General features: G+C 37.2%; 1 pseudogene across 1 annotated transcript in view; it reads right to left on the bottom strand.

The window, feature by feature from the left end:
* The window catches only part of LOC307057540 (coiled-coil domain-containing protein 150-like), a 199,324-nt pseudogene that overhangs the window by 146,206 nt on the left and 31,755 nt on the right, over positions 1–21,363 (bottom strand). Inside the window, exon 14 of the transcript in view lies at positions 4,424–4,539. The product of the transcript in view is annotated as a coiled-coil domain-containing protein 150-like (transcript). The remainder of the gene's footprint in view (positions 1–4,423; positions 4,540–21,363) is intronic.

Raw genomic sequence — 21,363 nt, forward strand, 5'->3', positions numbered from 1 at the left:
TAAAAGGCAGTAAAAAAAGAAAAAAAAACTGAAAAAAAAACAAAAGAAATGTTTGTCGGAAACTCCAACATTGTTTGATCAAGTACTCAACGTAATGTTATCTAGGACAAACATTACTGAAGTCTCTGTTTCATGAAATTACATATTTAATCATTCAAACAGCCTTTAATAATGAGGGTTTTTTCTTTTTTGCGGTACGCAGGCCTCTCACTGTTGTGGCCTCTCCCGTTGTGGAGCACAGGCTCTGGATGCTCAGGCTCAGCAGCCATGGCTCACGGGCCCAGCCACTCCGCGGCATGTGGGATCTTCCTGGACCAGGGCACGAACCCATATCCCCTGCATCGGCAGGCGGACTCTCAACCACTGTGCCACAAGGGAAGCCCTGGGATTATGTTTTGGTCAAGACTTCAGCAGAAAATATATGACAAGGATGGCCAATAATGCTACAAAAACAAAGCTACACCATAACCATAAAAGCTGAATTATTTAAAACTTAAAATTCAGTTCCAAGTCCTATAAATCAAGGTGCCCAATGTGCTGCAAAACGTAGCTATAGCTTATAAAAAGTCAAGAGCCAGATTTAACCAAAAATATGCTAGCTATTACAAATAAAAACACTCAAAAATAACTTTGCTTGCCTTCTTGGAATGTGGAAGGCTTTTTATTTTTTTTTAAATAACTTGGATAGTCTGGGTCTCTTATAAAATGTGTCCAAGAATTTTTAAAATAATGGCACTTTTTTCTTCAATAAAATTCCCTCTTTTAGGCAAAGGCATAAAGAATTCTATTACTCTTTCAAATACACTTTTAAAATAATTTCCCCTTTTTGCCACCCAAGAGAACACTAATGCACTGATAAGTGAAAACTAAGAAAAATCAAAATGTGTTACTGTTTGACACAAAGTCACTTATTTAAATTTATGACAAACAAAAATAAATTGTTCCAGTTGCTAAAGGAAAGTAGATGTTAAGGCAGTCACTTAAATGACTGTTTTCAGATTATTTAAATAGGCCCTGTACTTAAGGAAATTGGTGGAACACCAAAAATTAGAGAGAGACCACTTAAATGAGTGAATATCTCAGATTCTGAGTTGTGGAATGCAGAACTCAATGTAACCTTTGCTTAAATAATCTTGGCAATATACTATAAAATTTATTAATATACAGAGCAAAACAGAAACTGGAGAATCACCCCAGAAACAGCATACAAAGAAAAATGCTAATGGTTAGAATATACATTTTAACTCAAGCACAAAAACATCACTCCTTGGAAAAGCAGGAAGCTAACACAGAAAGAATTATCTTACGATATGAAAGGCAGGTTGACAAGGATCAACAGTAAGCCACAAAGTGATTTCTAAAATAATTTTAAAAATCTGGGTAAGCTCTAAAAGTTAGCAGAAGCTGTTAGAAGGATACATAAAACCAAGAGATAGTAGCATCTTGGTAAAGCTGTTTTATAAGTAGATTGTTAAGTACGAATTTTATTCAAAATTTTTAACAACCAGTATGACATAGGCCCCCGCAAATGGAACCGACTCTGTCACCCTCACAAGTATACACTGACTGAATGTCACCCTAGTTTTAAGAAATACTACATTTAATACATTGTTTAATTTCAAGTCATTATAATCCTAGTTGTGTATGCAACTAATTCTACTTCTGTCTGCTGCTACCATTTGAAAACGTATGTTTAAAATACAAATGAGAAGTGGGGCAAATAGTCATTTAACTTGAATCCAGGAATAGTAACCTTCTCACATTTGGACCTTTTCTCATTGTATTTCCCTGCATGACTGCCTGTGGTAACGGACTTAAGTTACACCATTATTCATAGCAAACAGACTTGTGGTTGCCAAGGGGGAGGGGAGAATGGGGGAGGGAGGGAGTGGGAGTTTGGGGTTAGCAGGTGCAAACTATTATATATAGAATATATAAACAACAAGGTCCTACTGTATAGCACAGGGAACTATATTCAATATCCTGTGATAAACCACATGGAAAAGAATATTTAAAAATATAAAAGTATAACCGGCTCACTTTGCTGTACAGCAGAAATTAACACAACGTTGTAAATCAACTATATTTCAATAAAAAAATTTAAAAATTACACAGTCATTAAAGGCTGAAATGGAAAACATAAACCTAAAATTAGGAAGTGTGAGAAAAAGAAGAAATTACATTTATACAAGTATACTGTATATGTTGGCCCTGTGAGGGGCACTTTACTCACAGTATGACATTTAATCCTCACAGCCTGGTAAGACCACATGACCCTCTTTGTGCTCTACCCAATCAACATTTCTTTAACACCTATTATGTATTAGGTGTTACGGTAGGCAAGGGAGTATACAGATGAGTAACTACTCTTCTTGCATTAGAAGAGAGTGAAGGCAGATGCATAAGCAGGTCAATTTCTAACTTAGCAGTTAGAAATGTAGTACCTATTTTGCTATGGGTTTGCACAGTAGAACCCCACAGTTAGGGCAGATCCCCTTGGCGCTGAAGGCCATAGAGGTTAAGAACTTGCCCAGGTCACACAGTAAATGGAGCCGAGTATTGTAACCAGGTCTGAATTTAAATCTGTGGTGTGGCATACACAACACACATTCATATGTATATCTCTAAAAATCAGTAAGAGGTTATACTAGAGGGTAGTTTTTATTGAGAATTTCAAGTGTTAATTCTCAAAGAACAATAGGTTTAATGACATTGCTCGGATTGAAAAAAAAAAAAGTTCTTAACCTCTTTCCTCAAGACTCATACAGCCAAGTGAGGCACTTCCAGGCAGGTTTGGTCAGAGAAGATTCTTTGCATAGACATATAAGCTGGAATTGAGGTATGGGATATCACTGGGAGACCTTAATCAAGAGATGCTGTGGACAGGCAAGAATCAGCATTGAGCAAATCACTTGCAAGACCCGTCAAAGTCACTAATAGGATAAGGTCACAGGCCTGCTCACTGGCAGTAGAGGCATGAAAGAATCATGCAGACTGAGATATGGTCTTCCAGAGAGACCCAAGCCAGGTGGGTGGATAAGCCCAGCTGAGGCCTGGCCAACAGGAAAGGACATGGATGAATCTTTAATCTTGGGGGAGGGAGGCGTGGTTTGAGACAGTACCAGGAATTAGAGCTAATGCACCTTGTTGCTCTGATAGGAACTTACAGGCTTTCTTCTGAGACAGTTGAGATACTAAGAATTCAATAAATGTTAGAATGCTCTACATGTTTTACATGTATTAACTTACTTAACCTCAACAACCTCCTAATAATAGTATGATTATCCCCATTTTGAGACATTAAGAAACTCAGGCTCCGAGAGGTTAAGGATCACACCCAAGGTCACAGCCAAAATTGAAATATAGATAGTCTGGCTCTAAAGCCATGAAAAATTAGAGTATTTATACATATATTTTTAATTTTTATTTATTTATTTATTTTTGGCTCTATGGGGTCTTCGTTGCTGCGCACGGGCTTTCTCTAGTTGCAGTGAGTGGGGGCTACTCTTCATTGGGGTGTATGAGCTTCTCATTGAGGTGGCTTCTCTTTGTTGCAGAGCACAGGCTTTAGGCATGCAGGCTTCAGTAGTTGTGGCACGAGGGCTCAGCAGTTGTGGCTCGCGGGCCCTAGAGCGCAGGCTCAGTAGTTGTGGCACATGGGCTTAGTTGCTCCGTGGCATGTGGGATCTTACTGGACCAGGGCTTGAACCCATGTCTCCTGCATTGGCAGGCGGATTCTTAACCACTGCACCACCAGGGAAGTCCCAGGATTTAGATTTAGTCTCTGTAATTTTTTATAGTTGAAGTAATGAGCAGCTTATGACAGAGTTTGAAAGAATTTAGTTCAGATTAAGGCAGACTTCACAACAGGGCCTTCTTTGGAATTTTGAAAGATGATTTGCATGTTATAGAAGCAATGGCTAATTCTTTCTCAAGTATTCAGAAGCACATGGAAAGCTTATTAGCTGTTTAACATAACAATCATCTCTTTAAATCTCCTTCACCTGGAGATGTTTTAAGACTTCTACCATTTATTTGTAATGGATTGACCTTGTCAAGTAGCCTTTAGGAATCGAACTTACTATTCATTTCCTAATGGATCGAACTGTCAGAAAGAGAAAAAAAATACAAGTTTCTTCCTCACAATTTATGGAAAAGAAAATATTTTAAAACGTTAGAAATATTGGTGCTTTTCAGCATTATAGATCATCTGTGTAGGCAGACATTTAAAGGCTGTCTTAAACTCTTGTTTTCCTAAATCCTGTATTGTCTGAATACCGTAGGGCTCTCTGACATATTTAGCCTGCATTATTCAGACTTGTGATAATTATCAAAAAAAAAATGAAGGAAACCCATCTCCTGATTTCTGATTGTTTTTAAAACTCATAGTCATTAATTGCTAATTTAGACTGACTTTTTATACCCCCAATGGTAATCAGAAGTTGCTTGCTCAAGTTCTAGGGAAGCAATTTGATCTGCCAGTTGCTTATTCTTTTGCTCTAGAGTTTGCAGGTTGCAGGTTAATGCATTTATGCCTACCTTTAGAAGAAAAAAGAGAAAAGAATTCTATGCCAGATCCAAAAATATTATCTTGTTTTTTGTTTGTTTGTTTTTTTGCGGTACGCAGGCCTCTCACTGTTGTGGCCTCTCCCATTGTGGAGCACAGGCTCCGGACGTGAAGGCTCAGCGGCCATGGCTCACGGGCCTAGCTGCTCCACGGCATGTGGGATCTTCCCGGACCGGGGCACAAACCCGTGTCCCCTGCATCGGCAGGCGGACTCTCAACCACTGCACCACCAGAGAAGCCCTTATCTTGTTTTTAAAATGACATTTTTAACTGTAAAATAAATGGTATCTTATGAATGTGTTTCCCTGCTTTTTAGTTGTCTTTAGCAGGAGAGTTATTACAAATTGCATAGTGTACATTTACTAGAAGTGAAAGTCCTTCTGATACTTGGTACCTATTTATATATTAACTCGAGCATATAAATATAGAGGCAAAAATACTCCAAAAAATATTAGCAAAATGAATCCAGCAATAAATAAAAGGATAACAAATCAGGACTAAGTGTAGTTTATTCTGGTAATACAAGGCTTGTTCAACATTCAAAATTAATTACAATAATTCACCACATCAATAGACTATAGAAGAAAAACCATATGACCATCTCAATAGACACAGAAAAAGCATTCCACAAAATTCAAATTAATTTATGATAAAAACCCAGTAACCTAGAAATGAAAGGGAACCATCTCTATGTGATCAATTATGTCTGTAAAAACCTACAACTAATATCAGTATTGGTGGAAGACTGAATGTTTTCCCCTAAGACTGGGAAAAAGGCAAGGATATCTGCTCTTGCCATTCCTATTCAGTATCATACGGGAGGCCTTAGCTGGTGCAACAAGGTAAGAAAAAGTAATAAAAAGCATAGAAATTGGAAAGGGAGAAAGAAAACTGTCTCCACTTACAACAGACATGATAGTCTACATAGGAAATCCCAAAGAATCTACAAAAGAAATCCTAGAATAAGTGAGTTTAGTAAGGTTGAAGGATACAAGGTCAAATCAATTGTATTTCTATATATTAGCAACAAACTATTGGAAATTGATATTTCTTAAAAGTTCCATTTATAACAGCACCAAAATCCATGAAATTCTTAGGTACAAATCTAAGAAAAAATATGTCCAATATTTGACATGCTGAAAATTACAGTATGCTGACAAGACAAATCAAAAGCCTAAATAAAATGGAGAGACATACTGTGGCCCTGTATTAGGAAGATACAATATTGCTAAGATGTCAATTCTCTCTAATCCCAATTTAAATTGTGTGGGATAATTTACCAGTGTCCGCCCTTTGGTGGGGTCTAGACTGTGAGGCTAGAAAAAAATGCCCTGTAAGAAATGCTAAAGGGAGCTCTTCAGGCTGAAATAAAAGGGGATTAGATAATAACTGGAATCCACATAAAGAAATAAAGGGTACCAGAAAATGTAGCAATGTAGGTACATGTAGAAGACATATAAATATGTAGTTCTTGTTTGTAACTCAGTTATCTATAAATCAAAAATATATAGTAAAAGAAAGGTTAAGGGAATTAAAATAGTGCACCAGAAATATCTACTTAACACAAAGGAAGGCAATACTGGAGAAACAGAGGATCAAATATCACATAAAACATATAAAAAAACAGTAAAGTGGCAGATGTAAATCCTACCTTATGGGTAATGATGTTAAATATTAATGGATTAAACACTCCAACTAAGAAGCAGAGACAGGCAGAATAAATTTTTTAAAAGACCCAACTGTATGCTGTTTATAAGAGACACACTTTAGATCCAAAGACACAAATGGGTTGAAAATAAAAGGATGGGAAAAGACATATGATGTAAACAGTAATCTGAAAAGAGCTGGAGTGGCTACACTAACATGAGACAAAGTAGATATTAAGACAAAAATCTGTGAGATAAAGAAGGACATTATAGGGTTTCCCTGGTGGCGCAGTGGTTGAGAGTCCGCCTGCCGATGCAGGGGACATGGGTTCGTGCCCCAGTTCGGGAAGATCCCACATGCTGCGGAGCAGCTGGGCCCGTGAGCCATGGCCGCTGAGCCTGCGCATCCAGAGCCTGTGCTCCACAACGGGAGAGGCCACAACAGTGAGAGGCCCACGAAACAAAAAAAAAAAAAAAAGAAGGACATTAAATATTGAAAAAAGGATCAATCCATTAAGAAGATAACATTTATAAATGCATTTGCATCTAACAACACAACCCCAATGAAGCAAAAACAATACAGCAAAAACTGACAGAATTGAAGGGAGAAATAACAATTCAACACTAACAGTTGAAGACTTCAATATCCCTCTTTCAATAATAGGTGGAACAGTTAGATGATCAATGAAGAAACAGCTGATGACTTGAACAACACTATAAAGCAACTGGACCTAAAACACATCTTTAGAACACTCCACCAAACAATAATAGAATACACATTTTTCTCAAGTGCACATGAAGCGTGCTCTAGGATATACCACATGTTAAACCATAAAACAACTCTCAATAAATCTGAAAGGACTGAAATTATATAAAGTATGTTCTCCAACAACAATGAAATAAAATTAAATGAATAAAAGAAGGAAATTTGGAAAATTCACATATATGGGGAAATCAACAACATATTTCTAAATAATCAATGGGTCAAAGAGGAAATTACAAAGGAAATTAAAGAATATTTTGAGATGAATGAAAATGAAAATATAACATGATAAAGAAAATGTATGGTATGCAGCTAAAGTGGTGTTTAGAGGGAAATATGTAGCTGTATAAACTTATATTTAAAAAAAGAGAAATATCTGATATCAATAACCTAAGCATCCATCTTAAGAACCTAGAAAAAGAAAATTAAACTCAAAGCAAGCAAAAGGAAGAAAATAATAAGGATTATAGCAGAAATAAAACAGAGGCTAGAAAAACAATAGAGAAAATCAGTAAAACCACAAGTTGGTTCTTTGACAAGATCAACAAAATTGACAAACCACTGTGGTATTAACCAAGAAAAAAATATAAAGAATACACAAATTGCTAAAATTAGAAATGAAAGAAGAGAGATTGTATTGAACTCCCAGAAATTAAAAAGGGGCTACTAGGAACAACTGTATGCCAATAAATTACATAGCCTAGATGAAATGGACAAATTCCTAGAAAGACCCAAATGACTAAAACTCAAAAAGAAGTAGAAATATGAATTGAACTATAACAAATAAAGAGACTGGATCAATAATAATAATAATAAAAAACAAAACACTCCCCACAAAGAAAAACCTAGAACCAGATGGCTTTACTGTTGAATTCTACAAAACACTGAAAGAATTAACACCAATCCCTCACAAAGTCTTCTCAAAATAGGAGAGGGAACACTATCAAATCATTTTAAGAGGCCAATATTATTCAATACCTTGATACCAAAACCAAAGATGTCACAAGAAAAAAAAACAAAAAACTATGTGGTAACCCTTATTAATATAGATTCTTAAATCCTCAACAAAATAATAGCAAGCCAAATCAAACAACATATGAAAAGGATTATACACCATGATCAAGTGAAATTTATCCCCCAAAGGAAAACTTGGTTCAACATTTGAAATCAATCAATGTAATACACCTTAGTAATAGAATAAAGGACAAAATCCACAAGATTATTCCAACAGATATAGAAAAAGCAACTGAACAAGTTCAACATATTTTCATGATAAAAATTCCCAACAAACTAGGAATAGAAGGGAATTTCCTCATCCTGATCATGGGCATTTCGGACACAGCTAACATCATACTTAATGGTGCCAAACTGAAAGCTAACCCTCTAAACTCAGGAACAAAACAAGGATGTCTGCTCTCATCACTTCTATTCAACCTCTCATGGCTGGAGGTTCTAGCCAAAGCAATTACACAAGAAAAAGAAACAAACAGCAACAAATTGGAAAGGAAAAAATAAAACTATCTCCATTTGCAGATGGCACAACCTTATATAGAGAAAATATATACTCTATTGTTAAGATTGCAATACTCTCCAAATTGATCTACAGGATCATACAAACCCTATCAAAATTCCAGCTCCTCTTTTTTTGCAGAAATGGAAAATCTGATCCTGAAATTCATATAGACATGCAAGGATCCAGAATAGCCAGAACAATCTCAAAAAAAATAAAGTTGGAGGGCTCACACATCTCAATTTTAAAACTTATTACAAAGCTACAGTAATCAAGACCATGTGGTACTGGCATACGTACAGTCATATATATCAATGCAATGGAATTGAGAGTCCAGAAATAAGCCCATGCATCTATGGTTAACTAGATTTTGACAAGGGAGCCAACATCATTCAATAGAAAGAACAGTCTTCCAACAAATCGTCCTGGGATAACTGGATATCCACAGGCAAAATAATGAAGTTAAACCTCTACCTCATACCATATATAAAATTTAACACAAAATGGATCAAAGACCAAAATGTAATCTGTAAAACTATAAAATTGTTAGAATAAAAAATGGGTGCAGGATGACAGTTGCAAGATGGGGGAGTAGAAGGACATGAGCTCACTCCTTCATACAAAAACACCAAAATCACAACTAACTGCTGAACAACCATAGAAAATAAAACACTAGAACCTACCTAAAGAGACACCCTTCATCCAAAGACAAAGAGGAAGCCACAACGAGATGGTAGGAGGGGCACAACTGCAATAAAATCAAATCCCATACCCACTGGGTGGGCGACCCACAAACTAGAAAGTAATTATACCTGAAAAGGTCTCCCACAGGACTGAAAGTTCAGAGCCCCATGTCGGCCTTCCCAGCGTGGGGACCTGGTAAGAGGAGGAAGAGCCCCCAGAGAATCTGGTTTTGAAGGCCAGCGGGGTTTGATCGCAGGAATTCCACAGGAATGGGGAAAGAGAAACTCCACTCTCGGAGGGCACAGGCAAGGTCTCATGTGCACCAGGACCCAGGGAAAAAAAGCAGTGACCTCATAAGAGACTGGGCCAGACCTACCTGCTAGTATTGGAGGGTCTCCTGGAGAGGCAGGGGAGGTGCTATGGCTCACTGCAGGTACAAAGACACTGGTAGCAGTAGTTGTGGTGAGTAATCATTAGCATGAGCACTCCTGGACGGTGCCATTTCCTCCCAATGACCTAGCCCCACCCAACAGCCTGTAGGCTCCAGTGCTGGGACGCCTCAGGCCAAACAACCAACAGGGCGGGAATACAGTCATACCCATCAGCAGACAGGCTGCTTAAAGTCTTCCTGAGCATGGCCCTGCCCAGAGGGACAAGAACCAGCTCTACCCACCAGTGGGCAGGAACCAGGAAGCCTGCACAAGCCTCTTAGACAGCCTCAGCCACCACAGGGCAGACAGCAGAAGCAAGAAGAACTACAATCCTGCAGCTTGCGGAATGGAAACCGCAATCACAGAAAGTTAAGACAAAATGAGACGGCAAAGGAATATGTCCCAGATGAAAGAAAAAGATAAAACACCAGAAGAACAACTAAGTGAAGTGGAGATAGGCCACCTACTGGAAAAAGAATTCAGAGTAATGATATTGAAGATGTTCCACGATCTCAGGAAAAGAATGGAGGCACACACTGAGAAGATACAAGAAATGTTTAAAAAAGACATAGAGGAACTAAAGCCCAAACAAACAGAGATGTACAATACAATAACTGAAATGAAAAATACACTAGAAGGAATCAATAGCAGAATAACTGGGGCAGAAGAATGGATAAATGAGGTGGAAGACAGAATGGTGGAAATCACTGCTATGGAGCAGAATAAAGAAAAAAGAATGAAAAGAAATGAAGAGAGTCTAAGAGACTTCAGGACAACATTAAATGCACCAACATTCACATTATAGGCCTCCCAGAAGAAGAATAGAGAGAGAAAGAACCTTTGAAAATATTTGAAGAGATAATAGCTGAAAACTTCCCTAACATGGAAAAGGAAACAGTAACCCAAGTCCAGGAAGCAGAGAGACTCCCAGGTAGGATGAACCCAAGGAGGAATATGCCAGGACACACACTAATCAAACTGACAAAAATGAAAGACAAAGAAAAGATATTAAAAGCAACAAGGGAAAAGCAACAAGTAACATACAAAGGAATTCCCATAAGGCTATCAAGTGATTTCTCAGCAGAAACTCTGCAGGCCAGAAGGGAGTGGCAAGATATATTTAAAGTGATTAAAGGCAAGAACCTAAAACCAGGAATACTCTACCCACCAAGGCTCTCTTTCAGATTTCAAGGAGAAATCAAAAGCTTTATAGACAAGCAAAAGCCAAGAGAATTCAGCACCACCAGACCACCTTTACAACAAACACTAAAGGAACTTCTCCAGGTGGAAAAGAAAAGGCCACAACTAGAAACAAGAAAATTATGAATGGAAAGCTCAGCAGTAAAGGTAAACATACAGTTAATGTAGGAAATCATCTGCACACAAATATGATATCAAAACCAGTAACTGTGAGAAGAGGAGAGCACAAATGCAGGATATTGGAATTGCATTTGAAATTAAAAGACTAGAAACTTAAAGCAATCTTCTTTATATACAGACTGCTGTATCAAAAGCTCATGGGAACCATAAACCAAAAATCTGCAATAGATACACACAAAAAAGAAAAAGGAATTGAAACACAACATTAAAGTTGGTCATCAAAGCACAAGATAAGAGAACAAAAGAGGAAGGAAAGAAGAAAGACCTACAAAAACAAATCCAGGGAATTCCCTGGTGGTCCAGTGGTTAGGACTTGGCACTTTCACTGCCATGTCCCAAAACAAGGGATGCAGCCAAAAAAACCCACAAAAAAACCCAAATCCAAAACAATTACGAAAATGGCAAGAGGAACACACATATTGATAATTACCTTAAATGTAAATGGATTAAATGCTCCAACCAAAAGACACAAGACTGGCTGAATGGATACAAAAACAAGATCCGTATATATGTTGTCTATAAGAGACCCACCTCAGATCTAGGGACACATACAGACTGAAATTGAGAGGATGGAAAAAGACATTCTATGCAAATAGAAATCAAAAGAAAGCTGAAGTAGCCATACTCATATCAGACAAAATAGACTTTAAAATAAAGACTGTTACAAGAGATAAAGAAGGCCACTACATAATGATCAAGAGATCGATCTAAGAAGAAGCTATAACAATCGAAAACGTATATGTACCCAACATAGGAGCACTCCAATATATAAGGCAAATACTAACAGCCATAAAAGGAGAAATTGACAGTAATACAATAATAGTGGGGGACTTTAACACCCCACTTTCATCCAAGAACAGATCATCCAGAAAGAAAATCAATAAGGAAACAAAGGCCTTAAATGACACATTAGACCAGATGGACCTAACTGATATTTATAGAGCATTTCATTCAAAAGCAGCAGAGTAAACAGTCTTCTGAAGTGCACATGGAACATTCTCCAGGACTGATCACAAAGCGAGTCTTGGTAACTTTAAGGAAATTGAAATCATATCAAGCATCTTTTCCAACCACAATGCTATGAGATTAGAAATAAACTACAAGAAAAAAACTGTAAAAAACACAAACATGTGGAGGCTAAACAATATGTTACTAAACAACCGATGGATCACTGAAGAAATCAAAGAGGAAATAAAACAATACTAACAGACAAATGAAAACCAAACCACAATGATCCAAAATCTATGGGATGCAGCAAAAGCAGTTCTAACAGGGAAGTTTCTAGCAATAAAATCTTACCTTAGGAAACAAGAAAAATCACATATAAACAACCTAACCTTACACCTAAAGCAACTAGAGAAAGAAGAACAAACAAAACCCAAAGTTAGTAGAAGGGAACAAATTATAAAGATCAGAGTGGAAAGAAATGAAATCGAGACAAAGAAAACAACAGAAAAGATCAATGAAACGAAAAGCTGGTTCTTTGAGAAGATAAACAAAATTGATAAACCTTTAGCCAGACTCATCGAGAAAAAGAGGGAGAGGACTCAAATCAGTAAACTTAGATATGGCAAAGGAGAAGTTACAACAATCACCATAGAAATACAAAGGATCATAAGAGACTGCTAAAAGCAACTATATGCCAATAAAACAGACAACCTAGAAGAAATGGACAAGTTCTTAGAAAAATATAATCTCCCAAGACTGAACCAGAAAGAAAGAGAAAATATGAACAGACCAACCACAAGCCCTGAAATTAAAACTGCGCTTTAAAAACTCCCAACAAACAAAAGTCCAGGACCAGATGGCTTCACAGGCGACTTCTATCAAACATTGAGAGAAGTGTTAACACTTATCCTTCTGAAACTATTCCAAAACACTGCAGAGGAGGGAAGACTTGCAAACTCATTCTATGAGGCCACCATCACCCTGATACCAAAACCAGACAAAGATACCACAAAAAAGGAAACTTATAGGCCAATATCACTGATGAACACAGGTGCAAACATCCTCAACAAAATACTAGCAAACCAAATCCAACAATACATTAAAAGGATCATACACTACGATCAAGTGGAATTTATCCCAGGGATGCAAGGATTTTTCAGTCTCTACAAATTAATCAGTGTGATACACCACATCAACAAATTGAAGAATAAAAACCATATGATCCTCTCAATAGATGCAGAAAAAGCTTTTGACAAAATTCAACACCCATTTATGATAAAAACTCTACAGAAAGTGGGCCTAGAGAGAACCTACCTCAACATAATAAAGACTGTATATGACAAACCTACAGCTAACGTCATACTCAACTGTGAATAGCTGAAAACACCTCCCCTAACATCAGGAACAAGACAAGGATGTCCACTCTCACCACTTTCATTCAACACAGTTTTGGAAGTCCTAGTCACAGTAATCAGAGAAGAAAAAGAAATAAAGGAATCAAAACTGGAAAAGAAGAAGTAAAACTGTCACTGTTTGCAGGTGTTTGCAGATACTATACATAGAAAATCCTAAAGATGCTACCAGAAAACTACTAGAGCTCATCAATGAATTCAGTCAAGTTTCAGGATACAAAATTAATACACAGAAATCTGTTGCATTTCTATACACTAACAATGAGAGATCAGAAGGAGAAATTAGGGAAACAATCACAGTTACCATCATATTAAAAAGAATAAAACACCTAGGAATAAACTTACCTAAGGAGGCAAAAGACCATTATTCTGAAAACTGTAAGATGCTGATGAAAGAAATCAAAGATGACACAGGTGGAAAGATATACCATGTTCTTGGACTGGAAGAAGCAATATTGTCAAAATGACTATACTACCCAAGACAATCTACAGATTCGATGAAATCCCTACCAAATTACCAATGGCATTTTTCACAGAACTAGAACAAAAAATCTTAAAATCTGTATGGAGACACAAAAGACCCTGAATAGCCAAAGCACTCTTGAGAAAGAAAAACGAAGCTGGAGGAATCAGGCTCCCTGAGTTCAGACCATACTACAAAGCTACAGTAATCAAAACAGTAGTATCATACTGGCACAAAAACAGAAATATAATTCAATGGAACAGGATAGAAAGCCCAGAAATAAACCACCCACCTATCATCAATTAATCTACAATAAAGGAGGTAAGACTATACAATGGAGGAAAGATAGCCTCTTCAATAAGTGGTGCTGGGAAAACTGGAGAGCTACATGTAAAAGAATGAAATCAGAACACTCCCTAACACCATACAGAAAAATAAACTCAAAATGGATTAAAGACCTAAATGTATTACTGGACACTATAAAACTCTTAGAGGAAAACATAGGAAAAACCTCTTTGACATAAACCACAGCAAGATCTTTTTTGACCCACCTTCTAGAGTAATGAAAATAAAAACAAAAATAAACAAATGGGACCAAATTAAACTCAAAAGCTTTTGAACAGCAAAAGAAACCATAAACAAAATGAAGACAACCCACAGAATGGGAGAAAATATTTGTAAACGATGCAACCGACAAGGGATTAGTCTTCAAAACATACCAACAGCTCATGCGGCTCAATACCAAAAAAACGACCCAATCAAAAACTGGGCAGAAGACCTAAATAGACATTCCTCCAAAGAAGACATACAGATGGCCAAGAGGTACACGAAAAGATGCTCAACACTGTTAATTATTAGAGAAATGCAACTCAAAACTACAATGAGATATCCCCTCACACCAGTCAGAATGGCCATTAACAAAAAGTCTACAAAAAATAAATGCTAAAGAGGGTGTGGAGGAAAGGGAACCCTCCTACACTGCTGGTGGTAATGTAAGTTGGTGCAGCCACTGTGGAGAACAATACGGAGGTTCCTTAAAAAAATAAAATTAGAACTACTATATGATCTAGGAATCCCACTCTTGGGCACATATCTGCAAAAAAAACATGGTTTCACAGGATACATGCACCCCAATGTTCACTGCAGCGCTGTTTACAAGAGCCAAGACATGGAAGCAACCTAAATGTCCATTGACAGAGGAGTGGATAAAGAAGATGAGGTACATAAATATAATGGAATATTACTCAGCCATTGAAAAGAATGAAATAATCCTATTTTCAGCAACATGGATGGAGTTGGAGATTATTATACTAAGTGAAGTAAGTCAGACAGAGAAAGACAAATATCATGATATCACTTACATGTGGAATGTAAAATAAAAAGATACAAATGCACTTATTTACAAAACAGAAACAGACTCACAGACTTAGAGAATGATCTTATGGTTACAGGGGGAAGGGTGGGGGAGGGGAGGGATTGGGAGTTTGGGACTGACATGTACACACTGCTATATTTAAAACAGATAACCAACAAGGACCTACTGTATAGCACAGGAAACTGTTCAATATTCTGTAATAACCTAAATTGAAAAAGAATAGGTACATGTATAACTTAATCACTTGGCTGTACACCTGAAACTAACACAACATTGTTGATCAACTATACTCCGATATAAAAACAAAACAAAACAAAAAGGTGTAAATCTTTGTGACCTTGGATCAGGCAACAGTTTCTCAGATGTGACGCTTAAAGGACAGGCAACTAAAGAAAAAATTGATAAACTGGACTTTATAAAAATATAAAAATTTAAACAGAACCCACAGAATGGGAGAAAAATATCTGCAAGTCACATATCTGAAAAGAGTCTACCATCCAAAATATATAAAGAACTCTTACAACTCAACAATTAAAAGACATTAAATAACCCATCTTAAAAATTGGTAAAGGATCTGAGTGAACAGCTCTCCAAAGAAGATATACAAATGGCCAATAAACACATAATAAGATGCTCAACATTATTAGCCACTAAGGAAATGCAAATCAAAACCAAAATGAGGTACCACTTTCACATTTACTAGGATGGCTATTATCAAAAAACAAAAAAATAGGTGCTTCCCTGATGGTGCAGTGGTTAAGAATCTGCCTGCTATCCAAGGAGAAACACACAAAGACACATATTAATCGAACTGTCAAAAATTAAATACAAAGAATACATATTAAAAGCAGCAAGAGAAAAACAACAAATAACACACAAGGGAATCCCCATAAGGTTAACAGCTGATCTTTCAGCAGAAACTCTGCAAGCCAGAAGGGACTGGCAGGACATATTTAAAGTGATGAAGGAGAAAAACCTACAACCAAGATTACTCTACCCAGCAAGGATCTCATTCAGATTTGATGGAGAAAGTAAAACCTTTACAGACAGTCAAAAGCTGAGAGAGTTCCGCACCACCAAACCAGCTTTACAGCAAAAGCTAAAGGAACTTTTCTAGGCAAGATACACAAGAGAAGGAAAAGACCTACAATAACAAACCCAAAACAATTAAGAAAATGGGAATAGAAACATACATATGGATAATTACCTTAAACGTAAATGGATTAAATGCTCCCACAAAAAGAAACAGACTGGCTGAATGGATACAAAAACAAGACCCATATATATGCTGTCTACAAGAGACCCACTTCAGACCTAGAGACACATACAGACTGATAGTGAGGGATGGAAAAAGATATTCCAGACAAATGGAAATCAAAAGAAAGCTGGAGTAGCAATTCTCATATCAGACAAAATAGACTTTAAAATAAAGACTATTACAAGAGACAAGGAAGGACATGACATAATGATCAAGGGATTGATCCAAGAAGAAGATATAACAATTGTAAATATTTATGCACGCAACATAGGAGCACCTCAATACATAAGGCAAATAGTAACAGCCATAAAAGGGGAAATCCACAGTAACACAATCATAGTAGGGAACTTTAACACCCCACTTTCACCAATGGACAGATCATCCAAAATGAAAGTAAACAAGGAAACACAAGCGTTAAATGATACATTAAACAAGATGGACTTAATTGATATTTATAGGACATTCCATCCCAAAAAAACAGAATACACATGTTTCTCAAGTGCTCATGGAACACTGTCCAGGATAGATCATACCTTGGGTCACAAATCAAGCCTTGGTAAATTTAAAAAATTGAAATTGTATCAAGTATCTTTTCCAACCACAACGCTACAAGACTAGATATCAATTACAGGAAAAGATCTGTAAAAAATACAACCACATGGAGTGTAAACAATACACTACTTAATAACGAAGTGATCACTGAAGAAATCAAAGAGCAAATTAAAGAATACCTAGAAACAAATGACAATGAAAACACAATGACCCAAAACCTATGGGATGCAGCAAAAGCAGTTCTAAGAGGGAAGTTTATAGCAATACAATCCTACCTTAAGAAACAGGAAACATCTTGAATAAACAACCTAACCTTGCACCTAAAGCAATTAGAGAAAGAAGAACAAAAAAACCCAAAGGTTAGCAGAAGGAAATAAATCATAAAGATCAGATCAGAAATAAATGAAAAAGAAATGAAGGAAACGATAGCAAAGATCAACAAAACTAAAAGCTGGTTCTTTGAGAAGATAAATAAAATTGATAAACCATTAGCCAGACTCATCAAGAAAAGAAGGGAGAAGACTCAAATCAATAGAATTAGAAATGAAAAAGGAGAAGTAACAACTGACACTGCAGAAATACAAAAGATCATGAGAGATTACTACAAGCAACTCTGTGCCAATAAAATGGACAACATGGAAGAAATGGAGAAATTATTAGAAATGCACAACCTGCCAAGATGAAATCAGGAAGAAACAGAAAATATGAACAGACCAATCACACGCACTGAAATTGAAACTGTGATTAAAAATTTTCCAACAAACAAAAGCCCAGGACCAGATGTCTTCACAGGCGAATTCTATCAAACATTTAGAGAAGAGCTAACACCTATCCTTCTCAAACTCTTCCAAAATATAGCAGAGGGAGGAACACTTCCAAGCTCATTCTACGTGGCCACCATCACCCTGATACCAAAAGCAGACAAGCATGTCACAAAGAAGGAAAACTACAGGCCAATATCACTGGTGAACATAGATGCAAAAATCCTCAACAAAATACTAGCAAACAGAATCCAACAGCATATTAAGGGGATCATACACCATGATCAAGTGGGGTTTATTCCAGGAATGCAAGGATTCTTCAATATACACAAATCAATCAATGTAATACACCATATTAACAAACTGAAGGAGAAAAACCATATGGTCATCTCAATAGATGCAGAGAAAGCTTTTGTCAAAATTCAACACCCATTTATGATAAAAACCCTCCAGAAAGTAGGCACAGAGGGAACTTTCCTCAACATAATAAAGGCTATATACGACAAACCCACAGCCAACATCGTCCTCAATGGTGAAAAACTGAAAGCATTTCCACTAAGATAAGGAACAAGACAAGGTTGCCCACCCTCACCACTCTTATTCAACATAGTTTTGGAAGTTTTAGCCACAGCAATCAGAGAAGAAAAGGAAATAAAAGTTATGCATATCGGAAAAGAAGAAGTATAGCTGTCACTGTTTGCAGATGACATGATGCTATACACAGAGAATCCTAAAGATGCTACCAGAAAACTACTAGGGCTAATCAATGAATTCAGTAAAGGAGCAGGATACAAAATTAATGCACAGAAATCTCTGGCATTCCTATACACTAATGATGAAAAATCTGAAAGTGAAATCAAGAAAATACTCCCATTTACCATTGCAACACAAAGAATAAAATATCTAGGAATAAACCTACCTAAGGAGACAAAAGACCTATATGCAGAAAATTATAAGACACTGTTGAAAGATATTAAAGATGATACAAATAGATGGAGAGATATATCATGTTTTTGGATTGGAAGAATCAACATTGTGAAAATGACTCTACTACCCAAAGCAATCTACAGATTCAATGCAATCCCTATCAAACTAACACTGGCATTTTTCACAGAACTAGAACAAAAAATTTCACAATTTGTATGGAAACACAAAAGACCTCGAATAGCCAAAGCAATCATGAGAACGAAAAACGGAGCTGGAGGAATCAGGCTCCCTGACTTCAGACTATACTACAAAGCTACAGTAATCAAGACAGTATGGTACTGGCACAAAAACAGACAGATAAATCAATGGAACAGGATAGAAAGCCCAGAGATAAACCCAGGCACATATGGTCACCTTATCTTTGATAAAGGAGGCAGGAATGTACAATGGAGAAAGGAGTGCCTCTTCAATAAGTGGTGCTGGGAAAACTGGACAGGTACATGTAAAAGTATCAGATTAGATCACTCCCTAACACCATACATAAAAATAAGTTCAAAATGGATTAAAGGGCCTCCCTGGTGGCGCAGTGGTTGAGAGTCCGCCTGCCGATGCAGGGGATACAGGTTCGTGCCCCGGTCTGGGAGGATCCCATATGCCGCGGAGCGGCTGGGCCCGTGAGCCATGGCCGCTGAGCCTGCGCATCCGGAGCCTGTGCTCCGCAACGGGAGAGACCACAACAGTGAGAGGCCCGCGTACCGCAAAAAAAAAAAAAAAAAAAAAAAAAAAAAAAAAAAAAATGGATTAAAGACCTAAATGTAAGGCTAGAAACTATCAAACTCTTAGAGGAAAACAAAGGCAGAACACTCTATGACATAAATCACAGCATGATCCTTTTTGACCCACCTCCTAGAGAAATGGAAATAAAAACAAAAATAAACAAATGGGACCTAATGAAACTGCAAAGCTTTTGCACAGCAAAGGAAACAAGACCAAAAGACAACCCTCAGAATGGGAGAAAATATTTGCAAATGAAGCAACTGACAAAGGATTAATCTCCAAAATTTATAAGCAGCTCATGCAGCTCAATATCAAAAAAACAAACAACCAATCCAAAAATGGGCAGAAGATCTAAACAGACATTTCTCCAAAGAAGATATACAGACTGCCAACAAACACATGAAAGAATTCTCAACATCATTAATCATTAGAGAAATGCAAATCAAAACTACAATGAGATATCATCTCACACCAGTCAGAATGGCCATCATCAAAAAATCTAGAAACAATAAATGCTGGAGAGGGTGTGGAGAAAAGGGAACACTCTTGCACTGCTGGTGGGAATGTGAATTGGTACAGCCACTATGGAGAACAGTATGGAGGTTCCTTAAAAAACTAAAAATAAAACTACCATATGACCCAGCAATCCCACTACTGGGCATATACCCTGAGAAAACCATAATTCAAAAAGAGACATGTACCAAAATGTTCATTGCAGCTCTATTCACAGTAGCCCAGAGATGGAAACAACCTAAGTGTCCATCATTGGATGAATGAATAAAGATGTGGCACATATATACAATGGAATATTACTCAGCCATAAAAAGAAACAAAATTGAGCTATCTGTAATGAGGTGGATAGACCTAGAGTCTGTCATACAGAGTGAAGTAAGTCAGAAAGAGAAAGACAAATACTGTATGCTAACACATATATATGGAATTTAAGAAAAAAAATGTCATGCAGAACCTAGGGGTAAAACAGGAATAAAGACACAGACCTACTTGAGAATGGACTTGAGGATATGGGGAGGGGGAAGGGTAAGCTGTGACAAAGCGAGAGAGAGGCATGGACATATATACACTACCAAACGTAAGGTAGATAGCTGGCGGGAGGCAGCCGCATAGCACAGGGAGATCAGCACGGTGCTTTGTGGCCGCCTGGAGGGGTGGGATAGGGAGTGTGGGAGGAAGGGAGACGCAGGAGGGAAGGGATATGGGAACAGATGTATATGTGTGACTGATTCACTTTGTTGTAAAGCAGAAACTAAAAAAAAGAATAAATGCATTCTTCTGATATTTAGGCTTCTTGGGAGTGAGAAATAGATATTAGACTTAATTACTAGCAAAATTACATTAGACTGCTTAAACTAATGTATCATAACTTTCCCTTAAATTGCACATTCTTTTTAATCCAGTAAGAAGGTAGATGAAAGACCTTTGTAAGTTTTAGCATGGAAAGATCTATGGTGCCATTAAAGTGAAAACCTTGGGGGAAAAAAAAAGAGTCATGTACCAAAATGTTCATTGCAGCTCTGTTTGCAATAGCCAGGAGATGGAAACAACCTAAGTGTCCATCATCGGATGAATGGATAAAGAAGAAGTGGCATATATATACAATGGAATATTACTCAGCCATAAAAAGAAACGAAATTGAGCTATTTGTAATGAGGTGGATTGACCTAGAGTGTGTCATACAGAGTGAAGTAAGTCAGAAAGAGAAAGACAAATACTGTATGCTAACACATATATATGGAATTAAAAAAAAAATGTCATGAAGAACCTAGGGGTAAGACAGGAATAAAGACACAGACCTACTAGAGAATGGGCTTGAGGATGTGGGGAGGGGGAAGCTGTGACAAAGTGAGAGAGTGGCATGGAAATATATACACTACCAAATGTAAAATAGATA

Source organism: Hyperoodon ampullatus (genome assembly GCF_949752795.1).
Source record: "Hyperoodon ampullatus genome assembly, chromosome: 8".
In the NCBI taxonomy this organism is placed as follows: domain Eukaryota; kingdom Metazoa; phylum Chordata; class Mammalia; order Artiodactyla; family Ziphiidae; genus Hyperoodon; species Hyperoodon ampullatus.